We start from the raw sequence: 22,619 nt of genomic DNA on the forward strand, positions 1-22,619 counted from the left end.
CTGAAGTACATTGTAGCACTACACCAGACCAGTGAATCCCATTTTTTCTATTTAATTTCTCCACTGCTACTTAAGATGAGAATAAATATTGGTTTTAGCAATTGCCAGGGAAGGATTCCATAATGTCTTTAGACCAAATGAGATGATTTGGGTCTGCATGTAAGTATTTGAAGATAGGAATTATATCAGGAAAAGATAAACAGGTAGATCCAGGCACCAGGAGGGTGAGATACTGATTTTTTTTATTCAGCAGATAATATGTTAGGTCACAAGCCATGTTCAGAGAGTCAAATTCTCATTTGGTGAGGATGGACTTCTAAGGCTGAACAGATTTATGTCAGTCAAGGATAATGTTCATTTCCAGTTTCTCTAGCTTTGTAAAATTCAGGGCTTGAGTCATTAATATTCAAGGCACTTTACAAAGGCCATCTTTTCTGTGAGCATTTGTGGCAGAGATAGATTGATACATCCCAGCGGGTTTGTGATTCAGAGTTGTAAGGTGGATTTGTTTTGGTATTAGCATAGTCAATGATTAAATGAAGTGCACTTATTATATAAATACCCTATCAAGTGTTACATTTTAAATAATGTGAGGTGGCTGGAAGCTGCACAAGTGTCAGAAAACAATCAAAATCTGTGACAAATTTAAGAAAGCTACCCAGAATGTGCATTCCTTCTTTCTCTGACATTGATGATTCTTTTCTTTTCCTATCCCTTAACATTGTTTTCTCCTTCATTTGGGCTCTAACTAATTTCATAATGGTACAGTTATTTAAAGCCATGCAATATACATCAATTTATTACAGTCACTTGTTCACATGATATTATCTAGTGAACAAGAATTTTCTTTCACTATAATGCCTTTAAAGTCAGATTGTGTCATGCATTCAATGGTTAAGGAAAGCATTTAGAAGAATTTACAGTTTTAGAGTAAGCTTAGTAGGTAGCAAAGTCTATTAATAGTGTTAATGAATTCCCATCTCAGCAAGAAAGGATCTAACTACTCTTTCATTTTAGATTATGATTAGCTTGGGCTTCAGGCAACCACTATGGTCATGAAAACAAATACCTATTTGCAAAAGCGTTTTGAATTTAGAATAAGATTGCATTTAACCGTCAATCTTTTCAGTTCTTGATCAGTTTAGGAAAGAAAAAAAAAATGCAAGGGAAGATTCTGTTGACTTAAATTAGTTGTATCATGTAATTTAAAGAAAATAAAAGATAAAACTCTGTTCCATAATGACAGATGAAAAATAGGGCAAACAATTTGCCATATCACTAAATATCTGCTAAAGGACAGTTCGATGCTGATTCAGTAACCTCCATCCTCAAGTCTCTTTCAAAAGCAAAGTAATGCCTATTAGTTCCTTACCAAGCCTTGGCAGAAAGTCTCCTATGAGCTGTCCTGAATTGAAGGTACCACATCAAGGTGCCATGCTATTATGTGGCCAGATGCGGTAGCTCACATCGTCAGAATATGAGCAAGCACTGTGTCACTCCATAGCTGAATGTTATAGCTTTCCAACTATATCACCAACATACAGGTGTGTCTACCATGAAATCCTTGATTTTGGTTATTTTACAGAAGAGGATTCCTGGACTAGAAGATACTGGGAAGCAGGTCATGGGATTGATGAAACAAAAAGGGTTTGATTCAGTTGACATGTCATCAGGTTACCACTGCTGAATTAACTTTTCCATATATACAGTACATTTCTGGATACTTACATTGTTGTGTACGCAAAAGAAATGGGAGATTTATAAGATTTAAAATACATTATGTTTCTTACACAATAAAACTCACAGTTTGAGACTTACTGGTCACACTTTAAAGAATATATTTAATATTCTGTTACAGGCTATAGACTTATTCACCCCAGGCTCCCCTAATAATCAATAGAAATCTAGTTGAAAGTCAATAGAGTCTAGTATTCATTTCATCTTAAAATAAACATTTAGAGTAGATCAGACATACTATTCCTTCAGCACGTCTATAAAAACAGAAACTGACTTTATAGCCCCAGTCTTGTAGAATTTACCTGGCATGTGGAGATCTGGATTAGAGATTTTTAAACAAGGCAGAAATAATACGGTTTGATCCCAGAGCCTATATATTAGTACCTTAACCAGAAAGCTACTGGCTACTCCATCCTGTGCTCTACTGTTTCCCTCTACTTTTCACCAGAAGTTGCACTGTGGATTTAAGAAACCCTTTTGAAAAAAAACCCAAACTTAGATTCTTACTAAGAACCTTAGTTTGAAAGAGCATTTTCTAATGGGATTTTTGAAACATACAAATTTAATTATCTAAAGATCAAGGTAGAAAACTGTTGTTACTGGATATATTTTAAGCCACAGAAATGCAAGTTTTATTTTAGCAGTCCCAGTGTTCTTATCAGTTGAAAACAAGAGACACGTAAAGTTCAAGTATACTCTCACACCATTCATTTCACTGAATCAAAGCTGGCCTAATAAAAAAAAAAAACACAAAACAAAACAAACAAACAACCCAACCACAAAACCAACAATTGTATTTACTGGAATAAAAAAACAATCAATATCATATGCATTTAATTGCACCTTTCTAGTCATTTGTCCAAAATAAACTGTTGTTTTGAACAGAAGAGAATATTAACACATTTGCTCATACAATTTTGCCTAAAGTGGTAATATTTAAAAGTATGGGATAAAATATCACTTGAACTCACTTTTCATCACAGTATGTAGAAATTTAAGGCATTTCTAGCCTTAATATAAAAATGACTACTCTTCTTTAATACATCCCCCAAAATGTATACTGTAAAGATGACAGTCAAATAAGGTATTAGGAAAAAATGTGAGTAGAGCTCAAATGAGAAGAAAAAGAAAGTGATGAAGTAGAAACCCAAAAGTAAATTAAAAGAATTCCATTATGTTGTTTAGGAAAAAAAATCCCACAATTTTCCTAAATTTTCCAGTTTCTTATATCATCAGAATCTGAAACTTAACAAGTGACATATTGCCATTAATCATGGTGAGATTTTATCCCCTCTAAGCATGTAAGCCCTTCTTGGTAAATATCAGCTTTATTTTATGAGTTGCCTAGCACATGCGTGGATGCATCATAAATAAATAAAATTTGTATTAATAAATTATTATGGCAATAAATAAATAATGTTTCAAATGACCCACTAGCAAAGCACAGATACTGAGTGATTAACTTATTTTAAATTCAGACTTTTTAATTCACTCTTTGTTCCATGCTGCTACAATGTTACTATACAGCTCCCATCTGCTATTTCTCAAAATGTAAAGATTATGTTAACTTGACTGGAACAGGAACTAGACACTGACACAGGGTGCCCAAAGAAGCTGTGGCTGCCCCATCTCTGGCAGTGCTCAAAGCCAGGTTGGAAGGGGTTTGGAGCAACTTAGTCTAGTGGGAGGTGTCCTCACCCATGGCAGAGGGTTGGAACTGGATGAGCTTTAAGTTCATTTCCAACTCTAACCATTCTAGGATTCTATGATATAACTATTTCTCAAATTGCCTGGATTAGAAGTAATATATTGAATGAACAAACAGCCAAACAAAAGAAACAAAAAACCCATACACCACAAACAAAACAAAACAAAAAAAAGAGAGAAAAAGAAAAACCCACAGATAAATTTGATTACATTGAAACTGAAATATTAGACAATATGTACCAAAAGTCAGTGGCTCTATACCTCTCAGATCAGATATGCATACACACACAATGCTAGAAATTAAACATTTTTTAGTTAGAAGCATGGGCATATCATATGACAAAAAATGAGAAAAATATATATTGAAAGTTTAAAATTATTGCAAGGAACACTGTTTTGTCTACTAAGGCATTTGCTACGTATTCCAGGTATGGTGTTATTTTGATAAACTTGCACTTACAAGTCACTATTAATGCTCTAGAATGTAATAAGAATCCTCTGATTCCATCTGAAACGTACTGAAGCAGTCATTCATGCTAAAGCCAGCAATAAGCCTGTACGGTAGGAATCTTTGGAACTATGAACAATTTATCCTGAAATGTCTTGTGGATAAAAAAGAAAAGCACCACATTAAAGCAGTATATACCATTAACACTCATCAAAACTCCAGTAACCATGAATAAGTTCTTCTGTGAGGGAAAGCAACCTCAAGGAAAAAAAATAATGCCTCGGGAAACAAAACTTGTGCATCTGCAAGAAAGAATGCTTAAGGGAAATGCCTGTCCAGTCAAAACTATCTGATTGGCTGTGGGATGAAGTGACCCAGGGGACAAGCATCACAGAACATTTACTGGGCAAATATGCAGCTTACAGCTTTTAATACGATCAAGTTATGCATATTTATCAATATGCAAATCAGACATTGTTTTCATAATCTCTCTGAATTTTCAGACCTTCATCTTTGAGAGTCATGGTAGAATAGAATCACAGAATGGTTTGGGTTGGAAAGGACCTTAAGATCATACAGTTCCAACCTTCCTGCCATGGGCGGGATGCCTCACACTAGATCATGTCACCCAAGCCTCTGTCCAACCTGACCTTGGAAATTGCCAGGGATGGAGCATCTTCACTTTCTTTTAATTGTACTCATGAAGTCACAAGGTATGTGCATGCTCGTTTACAGTGCAGAAGCAGAAGCTTTAAATTCCAGTAAATAAAAAATTTTTTATTAAATAACTTACTGAATAATGTAGCTGGTTTACTGTATTGTTTACAGGCATAGCATGCATAGACTGTTCTTACTTCTATTTCTTGTTTTTCTAGCAGTCAGATGATATGACTTAATCCTGGAGAAAAATATATTAATTGCATATTTACAGATTGATTTTTCAGAAGCTCATATGCAATGTTTTCTTGTTGGCCATGACAATCTTCGATATACCCTGATGCGACAATTTCCTTTAATAAAAAAAAGTACAGGCTTTGGTGATATGAATCTAAACAAACATCTCAGGGATCCAGAGAAAACTTGCATAACCAAATTGGATGGCATAAAAGTTAATCTGCTCCTAAATATGTCTAGACATTAAAAATGTTGCTGACTGACATTCAGAAATTAACTGTACAAAGTCTGGCACATTATTCTGAAACATGTTTGCACATGTTATTGCTTAACAACAAAGCTGCATGAGAACACAAAAAAGAATGCTGTCCTACACAATGAACTTGCTGGATAACAGAGCTGCTTAAAAAGCAAAGTTTTCTTAAGATAGGGACTCCGAAAGGATTTATTCAGGGTGAGACAGCAAATTCTTGCCGCAGTTTTCATAAACCCAGATGCAGAGGTATCACGAGTCAGGTTCATTAGCTGAATTAAAGAATATATTAAACTCTCAAAGAAAATATTAAGAGTTGAGGATACATGAGCTTCCTACAACCTTCATTACGTACCTTTAAAAATGAAAAATATTGGACATTGAGCAAAATCTCATCTTACAAAATATATTTGTATGTTCTTGACAAGGTAGAGCACTAGATTTTGTAGTGAATGTGGATATAATAAAACTCAAATATATGTAATTCAAGTTAAAATGGAAATATACAACAAAGATTTTCATATATCCTGGTAAAGACACTGAACAGAGCAGCCCCAAATGAGACCACAACAGGGTATCACACTCTTTATCATATTGTTAGTTATATCTAAATTATGAAAAATAAAAAAATGAATGAGAAATGTCATCCTTCTTAGAATAGCACCAATTTGACTACACAAGTTAATGAATGAGAAATACTCTTCCTGCCTTCCTTTCATACTAGCATTAAATAGAAACAAGAAAAGAGATTCTCCACTGAAAACCAATTCAATGCTAAGACTCACACTGGCATAAATCACACCAGGAAAAAGCTCTGTAAACGTATACATGCATTGGTAAGATCCTAGTTGACATATAAAACTGCAGAAAACCAGTTTGGGCATTAATCTGGCCAAGGCTGCCAAAATAGAACAGTCTGTGTTACTGGGGACTTTGGTCCCATAAAAAAAATACACAACTATTTCTCTTGCAGAGTTCTTCTTTAAGTAACACCACAAGACCTGCTAGATCTAGAATTTGTAAGGAAATGTCTCTTCCTGATAAAATTTTTACTGTTCATCAAAATATCTATTCATCTCCATTACTGAGCACTGGAAAAATATTCATTAGAGCACCACCACCAGTGTGCTCCAGGTACTGTTAGCGTATGCAACCAAATATATCACAATACACCACTTTCCCTTCTACTAAGGGAAATCAGTGACTGGGTCTCTAATCATACTGAATCCTAAGAAACAAAATCCAGCATGGACAGAAAAAGAAATTCAACTTACAATTACAATATATTAGAGCAAAAATCAGGCAGCATTCAAATGGGTATAAGGCTTCACTATAAGCAAAGTCTAAAAAGTCCCTATATTCATATTTTTTCTTTTTTCTTCAAGTTTACTTCCAGCACATACTGCAAATTATCTAAAAAGGCAAATTAAAAAAAACCTCCATTCCTCCATTTCAAAGGAAACCTTTCAAATACTCCAAACTTCTCCCTTGTTAGCAATGTTAAAGTATCTAAATCAAAAATTTATGGCAACGATCTGCTAATGAAATACTAGTCAAGCCATTCCTATCTTTTTCATATTTCTCTCATCTAGGGGAAGACAAAGGCTGAAATAAAATTCCATTTCTGACTGAGATGTGTGGATACCACAGCAGTACCATGCATAATAATCTTTATTCACCTCTGCTTTCTCAGCTGTCGAATTCATCATACCCCACTGCAAAAATTGATTGCTACCTTTTCCATTCACATTCTTCAATGTGAACGTCCCTATACGTTCAAAGACATGATTTTGAGCACAAAGGTTTTAGCTTTGCATACTCTTGTTAGGAAAAAGTTTTCAGCTAGCCCTATAAGGTAGTTTCCCGTTGTACACATCTGTACTTGGCAGAAAGCAAACAGAAACACATCTGCTTGCTACAGAAAATTTCTACCATGCAGACACAGTGGAATTAGTATAGCATTATGAAAAAAGTTCAAACTTAATTTCCTACTTATTTCATATTCTGAAAAGTGGTAGCAATATATTCAAATATGGAAATGAAGATCTCCATATTTGAACGATATTAACATAAAATAAGCTGTTTGCAAATAACATGCAGACATCACACATATAATATAGCTTAGCTGACTTCTCAAAATCTCTGGCCTTGACATTTTGAATGCAGGGCACTGGCATGAAATGAATACTGTTAATATTTTTCCATTTATTATGGGGGGGGGGGGGAGGGCTTTCCAATTTATATTTACTACAAGCTTAACTGGCAAACATTTCTTGAGTTAACACTGGCTTACTAAACTGCATAGCTACTTGGTACCTGATCTCAGACAAAGATGCCTTTCCATTGATCAAGCTTATTGAAGTGTTTGTTGATTGCCTACATCTGCCAGATAAATGACTGCTTCATATGGGAGCCTAATACAAAGCAATCACTGGGAAGCAATTAATCAGATATGTTAAATGCAAATGAAGTAAATCAGAAAAGACAGAGCACTGATAAATGAAGAAAATATTTTTCTTAACCAATCTATTTTGAGCCAGTAGACTGTGCTTCTGAAACTTCTAGGGCACAAACATGGTACTAAACCCCCCAAAGCATCATCTGCTATGCTGACCTCATCCAGAACAGCAGAAGCAGACTCAACAATGAATGTGACTATTAATACAGGAATTGCACTGAGCATAGATACGCCCCTCTGCAGTAGCCATATGCAGACCTTGCACAAAGCAAGCATAATAGCTAAGCAGCCCTCTTCAGCTTTAAATGCTCTATACCCCGGGGCTCTCCTAGTGTTTCTTCTTTTCCAATATCAATAAACATTATAGGAATAGCATGCTGAACAACAACAGAGCCCTGGTTTTGCATGCTAAAACACTAGTTGAAAGTTTAAATATATTTTAAGAACATGTATCCAAGGATTCCTAACATGGTTTATAGATTAGTATAGAAAAAAATATGACATCAGTAGAGGAATGTAAAATTTGACCTTCAGTTAGACAGTGATTGGCACTGACTGTAATTCTTCATGAGATTTCACATAATCAACATGCTGATGCATGTGGGAAGAGTACATAATCAGCTGCTCTTGATCAGAGACCACTTTGCATGAGAAAACAATCCAGCACTGGCATTCAATTGTTCAGTTATTGCAACAACTGTAACTGAAAACTAAAGTTATAGGGAAAATATCAAAGGGAAGTTGGAAAATTATTTGATTTTGAATAAAATAGTACAATCACAAAAGTTTTATATACTTCAGACTGAGAAGGGATTATTTATTTAATCAGATGCATTTTAGTTGCAAATTATCTACTTACTAATATCTACTTAAAAAAATATCTACTTACTAATACTGTTTGAGAAGGATTTTACAACCTTCTGACAATATACTCAAGTTATTCTGCAGTAGATGCACATGCTATCTCCCGTGATGCACATCACCAACAAAAGTTATCTACATTACCAAAACTTGGGTATTGCCTAACTGTACAATCGCACATGTAAATTCAGTGATTGCACTTAACTGCAATAAACAGTTAATAATTGACTTAGAGAACAGGTAATTTTCTTATATTCATGTGCACTTGCAATGAGTGCACAAGCAACCACATGTACACAAAGCAGAATTAAAACTGGGCCTCATTAAAAATATGACATTCATTGCAATTAAATAGAAGTTTGAGGACCAAAGAATGAGATGTGTCTCCAGGTTGAGTTAATTCCCATTCCAAACAACATCTTGTACCTCTTCTGGGAACTAATAATGTTCTAATGCAGGTAGTTAAGAGGAAACAGAATTTAAATGAATTTTTTAGCACTGATCAGTTACAATTAGAATTTCCCTGTCAATAGGTCAGAGGGAGAGAGAAGAAAAACCACTTCATCAGAGGAGGAAAGCCCTTCATTCTTTCAGCTGTCTAAAACTTCGAACTTACTAGCTCTCAATTTTACCAAAAATACAGATGCTATACCACATTCTTTGACACCAAGAAGATACAAGCTCAAGATCAGAAATATGAAAGCTTTACTATTAGATAGTAAAGTTTGTGACTACATTAAATACAGAAATCAGCTAAGCCAAAGTTCCAATGCAAACTGTTGACAAACCCCACCTCAGAAAAAGTTGTATAAATCCTCAGTAACAATTTATAATTTCGGAACTGTTTGATACGGAAAAAAGAAAAACACTAAAATGCCTTCCTCAGCACACCTGCAGCATGTGTTGGGTTTGTAAAACAGCTCACTGGGTCACCAAAAAAATGTGAAGAGTAGTTCTTTACATAACAGTTAAAGGAAGGCAACTGTCAATTCAAATGGATTTTACCCTCGTCTGGACAACAAACAGGAGTTGCCAATCAATACTCTGTTGCACTTATAACCATTTCAACCACAGTACAACTTATTCACTGCTCTGATCATACATGTGCATAGGTGCATTTTAATAAAAAACCCATTCAGTGCCTCTGTTTTCTCTCTAGTAGAAATATAATGTGCTTCATGTTAAAAGGACTCCTAAGCAAATAAACTTTCTTAAAGAATTAAAAAGAAAAACAGAATTGACATGAACTTCCACCTTACTAGGTCTCAGTTTGCACTTCAATATACTTACAGTAGCCCATTTTCCAGTCCTGAGACATAATACTTTCATATTCCCCAAGAAGAGCTCCAGAAGAGATGACTGAAAAGGAGGCATCTCCTCAGCTGATTTGCAGATCACATACAATGACAATGTTCTGGTCCTGGCTTTCCCTCTTTGAAACAGCATCCACAGCAGGCACATTTGTACAAGTCCCTAAATATGTATCTAGGATATATAACTAAAACACAGATATACCTATAGGAACATAGCAGTTTGGATAAGACTTTCTGTGCTGAATGTGTAAACAGGAGCAACTCAGAAACAATTCTGGAGTTGTGCACCTTTGCAGGGAAAAATAACATTTTGTATTTCTTGGTTATATACACACATGTATATATATTGGCAAGAAGGTCATTCCAGCTGGCCCCTTTTTAAATTATTCATTGTTGCACACACAGATTTTTTAGTATTAGAAAAGGTCACTCCTCTTCTGATTCTGCAATGCTTTCTTGTGGAGTAAAGAAGTGTCCCATGAATATGCAGACACACACCCCTGTAACACTTCAGTCACTGTGCATTAATGTGTGCTCTCTGTATATTTCAAAGTCAAACAAATAATACCTGTCATGAACATGAATTTCTAATATCTTCTATATTTCATTTTAAATGAAATGTCAAAATGATGGAAAATATTTTCCAGAAAGTTTGCAAAGGGCAGTGTCTAGTAAAAAGCTGCAATATGTAATTCTGCAGTGGTGCGAAACATCATTAAAGGGACACTGCCACAGCTTAAATCAGATTTTTAAATCGTTATTTTACTTACCTTTGCCAATCTTTACAAAGTGTAAACTGAGAACAGAAATCTGTTTGTAATCCTGATCTGTCATTCTCCAATTACAATAGCCATTTAGATTTCCACGCACCTGAGAAAATGGATGCCAGGATACTCTTTGTTATACAGTCTCATGATGAGAAAATATTTACAAAACACATTAAGCTGGAAGCCAAATTTGGATGCGTGGTGTTTGCAAAACACATTATTTCCCTGGCTCTGTCACCTAGCATGTATAAAAGTGCTTTTGTACATTTATTTACCAATATTGGTTCAGCCTATTAAGCACGAAGGAAGAGTTAAGTTTACAAGGGTATTCCAGTCACTCCTATTCAAAACATAAGGTGCCTTTCACATCAACAACCCAGGCCTAGCAGCTCTCCCCAACTCCTTGACCTAATATCTTCCTCCTGTCCTTGGCAATCCTCCCTTCTTCATAGCACTCAGGCTATACTTTTTGTAGTCACTCAACAGGCTGCTTCTTTCACTTTTCTTCCCTGCCACACAGTTAGTGGCTTCTGATGCTCAAGAGTCCACAGTTTGGGTATCATCTTATGCGCCTAAAGCCTTACTGAACATACCAGAAGCATTTCTTATCCATTTTTCTCTCAGCCACAGCAGTTCTGTTCTCCCATCCTCTGCTTCTCTCCCCAAACCATCCAGCCCCTTCCCCCTGCCAACAGGAACATCAGTGCTTAAATGCACTCAGCTTCACCCTGGGTTTCTTACCCATCACTTCCCACAAACCCAGATTACAGTCAGTCTACCTTTTCCTTCGAAACAGAACTTCTCAGTACACTCCTGTAGATGCATCATGATGAGAGACTGCAAACATACAATTCTTCCTTGCAAATATGAAAGTGTTTAGCCTGAGCAACCACCAAAATGCTAGACAGTGCTAGACTGCTTTTCTTATTCTTTGTAGTAAACCAACAGACAGTAAGTAGTTATGCCTGCCTTTAATACACTGCAGGTACAAGTTATTTCTTTTAGTCAGCCTTCAAGGCCAAATACCTGCACACTCTCCATTTTAAGTGGTCCAGTTTAACTGCTCCAACTCAAAGGAGCAGCTCCTGATAGAAAACACTGGACTTTAGCAGGCAGTTTACAGCAATTCCATTAATTCAAAGGATCTGTGTTGATTTCTGTCTGCAAAGTTCGTTAACAAATGCCTTGCTGATAAATGCTGCTGTACCCAAGTAGCAGTAGCAAAACAATTCCTTTTTTGGCAGAAAATTGGTAGTAGTGAAGCAGATCTCCTTGTTTTTATTTTCATTAACATTTTGCCTTAGCTACCAAAGCCACCTCTATGCAACATTTTTCATCTTCAAGCATTTTTAAAGATTTGGGCTTCAAAGATTCAACTAGGAGCAAATATCCAAGCAGCTGTTGGATATTGCTCCTGTTTACTAAAGGGTGTAAACAGATTTTGTGTTGCTGAACACAGTACTAACCAAATAGCATTTCTTTGTTCTACGCCTTTTGATAGCCTGCAACTTGCCAAGATGCTAACTCCCACTCTTTGTCTTTTTTTCTCCATAGTTGTTCTGCGAATGCTTTGCTAACCACACATATGATTCCTTCACATTTTGGAGTCTGTGCTTCCCTCAGTTTAGCCACTCTCAAAAGAGCCCTTCTTCCAACCAAGAACCAATAACTTGCACCTCTTCAGCTCTAAAATAAGTAGATTCCAGACAATCCAAACACTTTCTCCTCATGTGATAGACTGACATTGATTTCCCTTTGTTTCTCATAAAGGGACTTAAAGTGTGATGCTTAGGAGGCAAGAGGTGTGTTTTCTTCAGGTGCATTGCTTTCCTCCAAAAAGGAATTACAGCATTCACAGCCACTCTTTCAGCTCACACACATCGCGCTTGGTTTGCTGGCAGTTCTGGTGAATCTTTGTTAACCCCTAAGTTCATCTATCACTAGATACTCTTATTTTTATGAAGATAGCTAAAGTCATTAAGCCAAGCAACATAATTTTATCATTAGCTAACGAATACAGGAAAGTGTTGTTTAGTTTGGCATTTTGGGAGTGGTGGGGGTGGTGTCTTTTTTTAATGTTGGCACAGTCTCAATTTCTTGCAGCATTGTTATTTCAGACTTAGGATCCATCCAAACACAGTTCACACACCTGAAAAACTGAATCTTACCAAAAAAGAGAAAGCATTGATTTTCAGGCAAAAAACAAATCTCTGATGTCCATAGTACCTGCGCTGTGATCTCTAGCAGATAAATTATTAATGCAAGTGTATGAACATCATTTTGTTGTGATTAGATTTCACTTAAATTTTAATTTAAAAAAAGTCACAGGGGATCGAAAAAGCAGCCATATAAGATAAGCGAGTCAGTCAAAGTTTTATTTTTCATGTTTGTGTGCCGGGATTATCTCAAGTCTTATCATTCATGCAGCAAATTACCAAGAACTACATTAAAAATGTGTATATAGCCATTTTCATTTTTGAAAGATTCAAGACTATAAATAATTAAATGGGTGAGACATCTGTTATTTATGAGCTGAAATGACAGTTTTAATTTAGTTCTTCGTTTAGCTGAGCCTGACGTATCGAGACTAAGTAAAAGAAAACATAGGAAATATTTTAAAATGACATCCCACAGAGCTCAGACCTTCCAAGGGCGCAAACCAAACATGGTTGGGTTTTTCTGTTTGTTTTATTTTCCTTCAAGGCCCATCAGAAAACACTCTGGATTCGTGACCTAGTATTGCATGTCCATGTGGATTCTGACGACAAGGTAAAGCAACCACAGTGGCTTCACAAAATAAATCAGCTATGTTACTTCTCCGCAGACATTCTGAAGAGACAAATTGTTTATTTAGTACAAGGATACCAGTCAAACATGTTGCTCAAATCAGAGCGCTATTATGAAGCGGATTATTTCTCATACTTTCCCCATTCCTTTTCTCTCTACAATCGTACTCCTGCACTTCTCTAGCTAAAATATCACACTGACCTTTTTCAGTGAACATGTGAAATTCATAGACTTACTTTCTCCCAGGGCAAACAAGAACTTGGTTTATTAACAGGTAAAAGGAAACATATGCAATGATCCCTATACCAGTCCTGATGCAAGTCATACTGTTGCGAATGGAAACGTGCCCCGTGAGAGATTCCAAAAACTCTGTAACAAGGTTGCCATAAAGCTGGGTGAGTCAGATAAAAATAAAACGTGCCCATCTCCATGTTGCCAACTTGCCTGCTGAAACTCACGCTTTGGTTTGTGGAGAACAGGAATTGTGCCCAGATTACAGATATAATATTCAAAGCAGAAGAACAAAAAACCACACAGTTGTATATACACAATTTGTATATACTCCATCTTCAAAAAGCATATTGCCCTCAAAGCTCAAGGACCCAGAACTGAGAACTCCTAAACTTAAGACATGCAATTATTTGTATACATATATCATTACAATTAATTCCAGATCAAGTTTACTTTGGAGTTGACTGTCCCCAGGCAGATTAATAGCTTGAGGATATTAGAGGGTTAGGATTCCTCCAAAAGGGAAGTTTTCCAATAGTCATAATTCTCAAACTGAGGAGAATCGGGTCTGGATACCCAAGTGGGCAGCCTGGGACAAAACTGCTTCTCAAAGATGATGGACATACACAGTTTCCACAGAAATCAATGGTAGCCATCATAGCTCGATCTCTCTGAAAAGCATTACTGTGAGAGAACAGGTTCATAACACGTGTTGAATCCAGCGATAAAGGAGGGTGGTGGAAACGAATAAAAAAAAAGAAAAAATGGAAAAAGGCCTAAGTCTGGCAACATGAACTTTGTAATAACAAACTATCTTTTATTAGCTCAGTTATGAGAAGCAGACAAAAGGAAAATATTCTATTTTCCTCATAAAAGACTATCTGTGCCTGTGAACACTTCATTTCTTAAATCTTAGGCCAACTTTACTGCCACGCCTGGAATCTTCAGTAACTTCAGTAATCTTCTACTCTCACAGAGAACCAACTATATATTCAGAATTTCAGGGTGGTATGACCCTCCCACTGTTACACAATTGTAGTGTTTATTATTAGCATGGAAAAATACCAATGCCTCAGCTTTCTGATTCTTCACCTACTGCAATACTCACAAAAGGCATTTAAAAAACTTGTATGCTTTACATTGTTTCTCTTAAACAAGAAAAGGCAACGCAAAGTAATGCTGACATTCCATTCCGTCTTCCTCTGCATCTTATTCTCATGGGTCATTGCCCATTTATTTAGTATGATTGTTCCACGTTCAGCTGTAGCAGTTATTTTTGTCCTCCTTGGTAGCTGGCAGTGCTGTGTTTTGGCTTTAGTCTGAGAACAACTCTGATAACACACTGATACTTTTTAGCTGTTACTAAGTAGCACTTATACTGATCAATGACTTTTCAGTGCTAGCCCTGCCAGGAAGGAGGGGCATGGGAAGCCAGGAGGAAGCAGAGACAGGACACCTGACCCAAACTAGCCAAAGAGGTATTCCATACCACAGCATGGCATGTCCAGTAGAGAAACTGGCGGGGGTCATCTGGAAGGCCCAGATCACTGCTGGGGTCAGGCTGGGTATTAGTCAGTGGGTGGTGATCACTTGTATTGTGCAGCACCTGTAGGCTTTGGTTTTGTTCTTTTTTTTTCCCATTTCCATTTTTAGTTTTATATTCTCTCCCCTTGTTATTTCCCTTACTATTATTATTGGTAGTAGTAGTTTTATATTATACTTTTGTTACTGAACTGTTCTTATCTCAATCTGTGGGGTTTACATTCTTTTGACTCTCCTCCCCATCCCAACCTCCACGATGCTGACCTACTGCCTGGGTTTAAACCACACCAATGGATGCTATTGCAGTTTTCCACATACACACATGGTGGGGGGCGGGGTGGTGGTGGTTAGAAAAATAAAAAAGGAAAATATTCCCAACTACAACTGCAAAAATAAGGGGAAAAGAATAGAAGAACAGGATCTATTCTTTTCACTGGAAGATTTGCCTGCCTAAAATAAAAAAAAATCATGACTTTTAATACATAATACATAAGCAATTACCTTTCTACCCAATACGTAGCAGTTGAAATGCCTATTAAAAGAGAAAGAGGAAGGAGGCAGCAGGTGTTGAGGAGCATTCAGTCCAAAGTAACCTGCTGGAGATGTCAAGAATATTGAAAGAAATTAGGGACATACAAAAGGACAAAGACAGGTGAAAGCTAGAAAATTAACAGGGGGTCTGGAGAAAAATGAAACAATACTAATCACGCAGATTAAATTATGAGCTTGTAGGTAAGCATTGCTGAGATGCCCACCTCATGAGTATAATCATTTGTAGCCACAGAAATAAGTTTCCAACTTACAGCCTGATGTAAACTTGGTCATATATATCCTATAACTTTTAAAAGGTACATGAGCTCATTTCAAACCCATCATTTTTTTTCCGGTCAGAGGAAACTAATGTGTCCTGAAAGCACCTAATAAAAGATAAGAACATGAGAGCAGGACTGCATGAAATAGACTATTATAAAGTAGTATTTTAGAACATCTGGAAATCAGACGTCAACTGAGTGGCCTTGAGTGACAAGAGAAACACCTGCTCCAGTACCAACATGTGGGAGCTATTTTGGCAGTGGAGCTGTGGACTGCCTGATCTCCAGAAATCTACTGCACCTGGAAAAAACTTTGTTTAGGTCTACTTGAAATGCAGACTCATTTGAAGGTGCCAGATCACCAAGACATATTTTTAAATGCATTAAGAAGTACAATTTTTTTTTTTTTGGGGGGAGTCAATTTTCATTAGGCAATTCTAGAAGATGTATAGAGCAGAAATTACATATGAAACTTCCAACAGCATTGCTTCTCCTACCCATGAACTGAAAGAATAAAGGGATGTGAACGCTGTATCCAACAGTAGTTATTATTTATACACAGTGAAGCTCAAAGCCTGCAGGGAGAAAGTATTAGCTCTCCTTTAAACAAAAAGGAGACCAACTCTATGCATTAGTTTTCTGGACATGGCTCAGTGCTTGTCTGTAACAGGCTGAGAAATATTTGACTTGTTGATGGACACATTGAGAAAGTTCGCCTTGCCAGACAACAACCCAGTGGCCTTTGGTTCAGCCAGGACTGCAGCAGCACTGAGGGGGAAAGCCCTGCTCCCTCGAGACTCTCTGTAAATCTGCACATGGTTAATACAAATTGCTTTTGCCACGTGGCAGACTTCTTCAGCAAGTCCTGAGGAAAAGCACTGCTGGCAGATAGGTAATACTTGCTGCCACTTAACAGTCCAAAGACAGCAACTGATAGAAAGTTTTGATACTGAATCTAGGACACTGAAACTTGAACATAAGACCATGGTCAGATGAGCAGAAGAATGTTGCCATCACTGAAGATAGCGACTGACCATAATGTAAAGCAAAAAAAGGGCAGGCAGGTGCTGAAAAAGGAAAGATCTGAACTGCAAACAGCTTTAGCATTCTATATCTGAAGGTGCTCTCAGCTCATGACTGTACTGAACAAGGTGTATGTCATACATTGCAGAGATTCACTGACTTGACTACCATGCTGTTCTTGCAGCAGGTTTGGGGCATTATATAAAGCACTGCAGATTTAAAAATGTGTGTTGGCTATAAAGGAATACACTAAATATTAAAAATATCAAAAAATGTTCAAGATTAATGAAAGGTTTTCATTTTTACTTGAAACACACTTTTGCACAAAAAAAAAAATCAAAAAAAGCAAAAAAATACCCAAGCAAACAAAAACAAACACCAGAAACAAAGCCCAAATTATAAGAATTTAAATAGCATTATTTTTAAAGCAGAGAAGTAGAATACTTCACTATCATCATCAACAATGATCACATTAAAAATGAAATTATATCAATCTTTCACCTGTATTCCTCACAATGTAGTATTGGAAGAGCTTAATACTAGTGTGACCTTTGCAAAGTGCAAGGCTTATGAATTTTGTAGCCATATTAGGGGTAAAATAACTCCAAACTACGGAATGCATTTTATCCACATTAGTGCTACAAAGAGTTGCTCAAAACTTGCCATTTTCCTTTCCTACCAAGAGAAGTCAGAACGAAAAATGTCCCAAACTAGAGTAAATCTGAAAAATAAATACCACTTCAGAAATAAACTCAAAGTTTAATATGAAATGCTTTTCTGAAAAAGAGTTGTCTCAAATTTTAGAATATTATGGACTAGTACAAAGGTTTCAAAGACCACTTTGTCTAGTTTATGGAGTGCTCAGTTCCTAGTTTTCCAACAAATGTCAAAATACCAGATTTTGTGATTACAAACATGAGACCCTGATTTCCATTAGAGGATGTTTCAGTGAATGCTACACGGTGGCCATCAATAAGATTTTTTTTTTTATTAAATTAAATTAAATTAAAATTAAAAGATAAAATAAAATAAAATAAAATAAAATAAAATAAAAATCCCAGCAGCTTGCCTGTTTTTCAGTCAGGAAGTGTCAGTAGCAGGACATAGCATACATACCCCAGTATAATAAGGTGTATGTTCTGCGTGCCAATACTGCTGACATGTTAGGAAATTACTGAAGACAAATATATGATTTCCTGTCCTAGTACTTCTAACTTAATAGCATACTACTAAAAGTAAATCGACATTTAAAAAATATTGGAACTAAATTTTTCAATTGAAAGTATTGAAGGGAGAGGGGATTAAGATGTTTCTTTGCAACTGACCTGATTTTATGACAAAAAAATATATTTAACAGCAATGATGTATTGCTTCAAATGAAATCCAAACATCAGCACTTTTATGTGTCCACTGATAGAGTATCCTAAAGAGTTAAAATCATAGTTATAGTCTGTTGAATAAACAGATAACATGCCTAATACACCCATGCATAGAAAGCACAAGCAATTTGCCATTCTCTAACAATACCTCTAAAATGTGGAAGAACCAAGTTGACAGGATTTTAGGTTAACTTAGATTGTAATTATAATGATAGGAAAAAAGAAAGTCCAACTCCAAGCTTTAAAATGAGGAATAGTTCTGCATGTGTAAATCATGTTTCACCACATTTTAAGTACGTACATAACTATTTTCAAACTATTATGTGCAAAACTAAAGCAATGGTAATTTTGTATTCTCCTCCCACTTGCATAATAGCTGACTGCATTTAATTGAAACCTTCCTGAAAACTTTTGAGCTGAGACTAATGATGACAGTTTTGAGACAGCTGAATTTTTCAAAAATGTAGATGGTGAGGATAAAAAAAAAGGGCTGTAATGAAAGTCTGTTTGCAACATTAACTAGAGTGTTTACCAGTGCAGAAATACCAGAAATTATCAACATACATCTTTGCTCAGGTAAGCTGCAGGATAATTTACACGGCAGAAATAGAAATTCTTCACTGGATTTACACAAATATAATGTATATTATCCCAACAGCTTAGTGTGAAAGACAAAAAAGTTTAATTTCTACAAGCCACTTATTTGAGTTCTCCAAAGCAGAGAAAACTACCTGTAGATGTATAACAAAAAGTCAAGGGCAAATCTTGAACAAATAAGAACTATGGTAGCATTTCTCATGTGAGTTGTTCCAGTCATCCAGGCATGAAATAAAGGTTTTGTTGATCACAGTAACAAGCAGCAACACTTCAGTAAAGTGTACCAGACAAAAATTTTAGTATCATTGATCATTATACAGAAAAAAAAAATTAGATATTAGGTATAAAGACAGCCTATCTCAAAAATAATTCAGTAGCATCCAAGCTAAGGTAAAAAGTATTGAAAATTAAGAAACTGCAACATGCCCCAGGGCATATAGTTTACATATTACAGGAGATGAAAGGCTAGATGCAGTAAAGGAAGTCTCAGAAGCTCAGAAGTCAGATCTTGACCTAGCACATAACCCTACAATAACCTAACAGCCTTCCTGTTTTACTTGATGTCCTGTATGCCGATGTCAGAACACATGTGATACCTACATACTTGCCTCCTGCCTCCAATCCTTTTGAAACACACAAATGAGGCATCCCTTTGTCTTTAGGAAGCCAACAAATGAGCAGATTTTCAAAGTTAGGGCTCTGCTGCCACGACTTTTTTTTGTTGTTGACAGAAGCATGATCCCAGTGTATCTATGATGTAGCTGTACATATAGCACAGGCTAATACTTGCAAACTTAAGCTGCATGCTTGGGTGGCTTCTCAAGTGGACCCAAGAAAGCTGGATCATGAGCTCTGCTTCCCAGTATAAAAGAAACAGCCAACAGAAGAGGATCAGCAACTTTAACACAAAACCAGTCCTAGCCAGCATGCTGCAGGGAAATATGTGGGTCTCGAGCACCAAAAATGCACCAAACAGGCATTTTCCCCACTTTCCCTACACCCACCACTGAATCTATTCCATTTTAAGTTAGAGTCTCCCAGACCTTGACTATCTAAAGCATAAATAAGTGAATAAAAATGAATAAAGATACCCAGGCTTTCCCTAGATATTTAAGGGAAAAATAGTAATGATAAGAAAACAAATAAAAACAAAGCAACAACAAAAGACAAAAAAAAAAACAAAACACCTCGCAACCAACTGCTTCGCTGTCTACAAATAAACCATACAAAGAAATATCTGTCATTGTCAAGCTTCTTCCTTTCGATTTCTTGCACCGAGAATCCAATTTAGAGGTATATTTCTGCAGTGCAATGATGCTCATTCACCTATTAAGTTAATCAGTGGTATTTGTTCCCTCTGGATATGTTTTTGAAAAGTTCTTTTAATTCAGTGCCTTTTCAGGATGGCAGTCAAGACTGGAGGCAAAACAAAATTAACTCTGATTGTACCAAGCTACCAAGCTGCATGACAAAGCACTACAGATTCTAAAATTCACCTGTGGAAAGGCACAAAGGTGTTCATAAACACCTGACAAGGCCTGCTTTTTTCTTACTTGTCAAGCTGAGTCTGAGAAAATTCTTAATGGACTTGTAGCAATGAGGACCAGGAAGCTAAGAATGTGTGTACATGGGATAGACAGCCAATCAAGCTGATCCAAGCAGTACTTCTACACCGCATACCACAGTACAGCTCCGCAAGAGGACATTAGTTCTGCATTGCACTCAAGGTAACGGGTCCTGCTGAGCGCTGCAGGCTCCTGTCACCTGCGCAACTTCCTACTGCAAAAGAAGCCTGTTCAGAAATACCTATCCAGCTTAGTTAAAGAGTATAAAAAGATATAGAAAATTTTTCTCCCCCTGGCATAATGGGATATGATAAACTACTGCCCCATCCAGAATTTCTGTCATAATACCTCCTTCCACTTTGGGCACAACTGACACTCAGGCTTAGTTTGGTTCCTCTGATGTATCCGCAGAACAATGCAAAGAAAACCATAACTGCAGTAGCCTGCCATAGCTATATAGTGGGCACATTTAATATATGCAGCTGGCAACAGACTGGTTTGTATCACTTGTTGAAAAGAATGCCTCCAATGTCAACTTGCAGTTCTATCCAGATAGTAAAGATATCTAGCTTTAAAGGCAATCAGCTGAGTTTTGCTTTGTGTTTATACAAAAGTTCACACATTGGATCACACATTTAAGCCTCATAATAAGAGCCAGTAATAGCAGTTAAAGATATATCACCTTAAAAAAATAAGGTTTTAGATAAATACTGTATTGAGGATGCTTGACCTTTTCTGCCTTTGAAGTGAAAAACAAAAGCCAAAACATCACCCAAGACTGTTGATCTCACATCTTGTAACTACCAAGGGAAGAGGAATGGAAAGGATATGTGTGCTGATTATTTTTAAAAACAAAGCCATAGTTTTGATCCAGGTCATAAACCTGCCTTGGCAGATACGCAATCCTAGAACTCCAAGGAGTAGCTGCCCACTTTCAAAATTTTCAAGTAACACAGGTACGTATCACAACTGAGTTTCCAGAGCAAAATTCCCCTATAGATCTGTGTGGCGGATATGTGAAAAGAAACAGCAAAGTGTTTCCACAAAGAGGCCAAACTCCATGCTGCGTAGGTCAGCTTGCTCTAGTCCCAGGATCTGTGACCTTACACAGCTTCTGTGGTATGCAAGGCTGCAAATCATTACAGCTTAATAGACTTTTAACAGAAGGACCAGCTCTCTGCTTTGCTCCATGCACCTCCGGAGAGAGGGAACAAACATCCAATAGAATGGTAATCAATACACACCTGACAAAAGCAATGTACATAAATTATAGAATAAGGGTCATTTAAATACATTGAAACAACACAGCCCTTCAGATGCACTTGAAATGCAGGTCTTACTATATGAAAATTGGGTTGTGATACATAATTGTACAGGGAACAGTTTTCAAAAGAGGCAGGTCACATCACAAACTCTGGCACAGGCAAAAGACCAGCTGCTTCAGAGAGACAATACCATCAGAATAATAGTAAACTGACAGGTATTTTCTGCTTTCCCAAGGTCCAGGTCCTTTATATTAACTGAAATTTACATTTAGGTATTGATTGCCTTCAGCAAAGTGTTTCTTGCTTCATGGTTCCATTCCATTCATTGACTGCTTACTTCCATATTTCTGCCTTTTTGATCACTTAATCTTTCAGACCAAGGAGTGCTGAAGGCACTACTAACAATATTATTCTTCTATTGCCCAACCCTTTGTTCAAGGACCTGAGCTAAGTAAAGGCAAACATTATCATCTTGCTTATACCACATCTGCACCAGAATAACTGGTCCTAGAGCAGTGCCTTAGCCATGTCCCCTGTTCTTTCTGTGGTGCCAGTGAGAAATGAACTGAAGCACTGATATAACTAGTCCATGCATTTGTCATGAGCAAACTTCTCATTTTTCATTTTCTTTATTAATCTCTCACATTTTTCCTTCCAGTTATCACTTTACTCCTCAATTCTTCAAATGCTATCTGGAAAAACATGAGAAAGAGCAAATTAATTTGATTCAGAGGTATTCCCCCTCAGGTGAGCAAAGGAGTGGCACCCTAAAAAATAAGGCTCTATAGAAGTTTATTTTGAAACAAGTACAAAGGAGTATGTTATGATTCCAGAGACAATTCTGCCTGAATTACAATAGCCAGCTACTTCAAAGGCACATTATCTTGTCATATGCAAGGTGTGGACAATTTCACATGGTAAACTGGTGCATTAGACAACTAATTAGATCTAATTTGCTCACTAACCAGAAGTATTATGTC

General features: G+C 36.7%; 1 long non-coding RNA gene across 1 annotated transcript in view; it reads right to left on the reverse strand.

The window, feature by feature from the left end:
- Positions 1-12,792: 12,792 nt before the first annotated feature.
- The window catches only part of LOC133265967 (uncharacterized), a 36,382-nt gene continuing 26,555 nt past the window's right edge, over positions 12,793-22,619 (reverse strand). Inside the window, exons 2-3 of the long non-coding RNA XR_009742205.1 lie at positions 15,500-15,594; positions 12,793-13,267 (exon numbers count right to left, since the gene is read on the reverse strand). This is a non-coding gene — a long non-coding RNA (uncharacterized LOC133265967). The remainder of the gene's footprint in view (positions 13,268-15,499; positions 15,595-22,619) is intronic.

This window comes from Pezoporus flaviventris, unplaced genomic scaffold (genome assembly GCF_033815535.1).
Source record: "Pezoporus flaviventris isolate CSIRO_AGI_PZ_B2104156 unplaced genomic scaffold, CSIRO_AGI_Pfla_v1 ptg000006l, whole genome shotgun sequence".
Classification (NCBI taxonomy): Eukaryota; Metazoa; Chordata; class Aves; order Psittaciformes; family Psittacidae; genus Pezoporus; species Pezoporus flaviventris.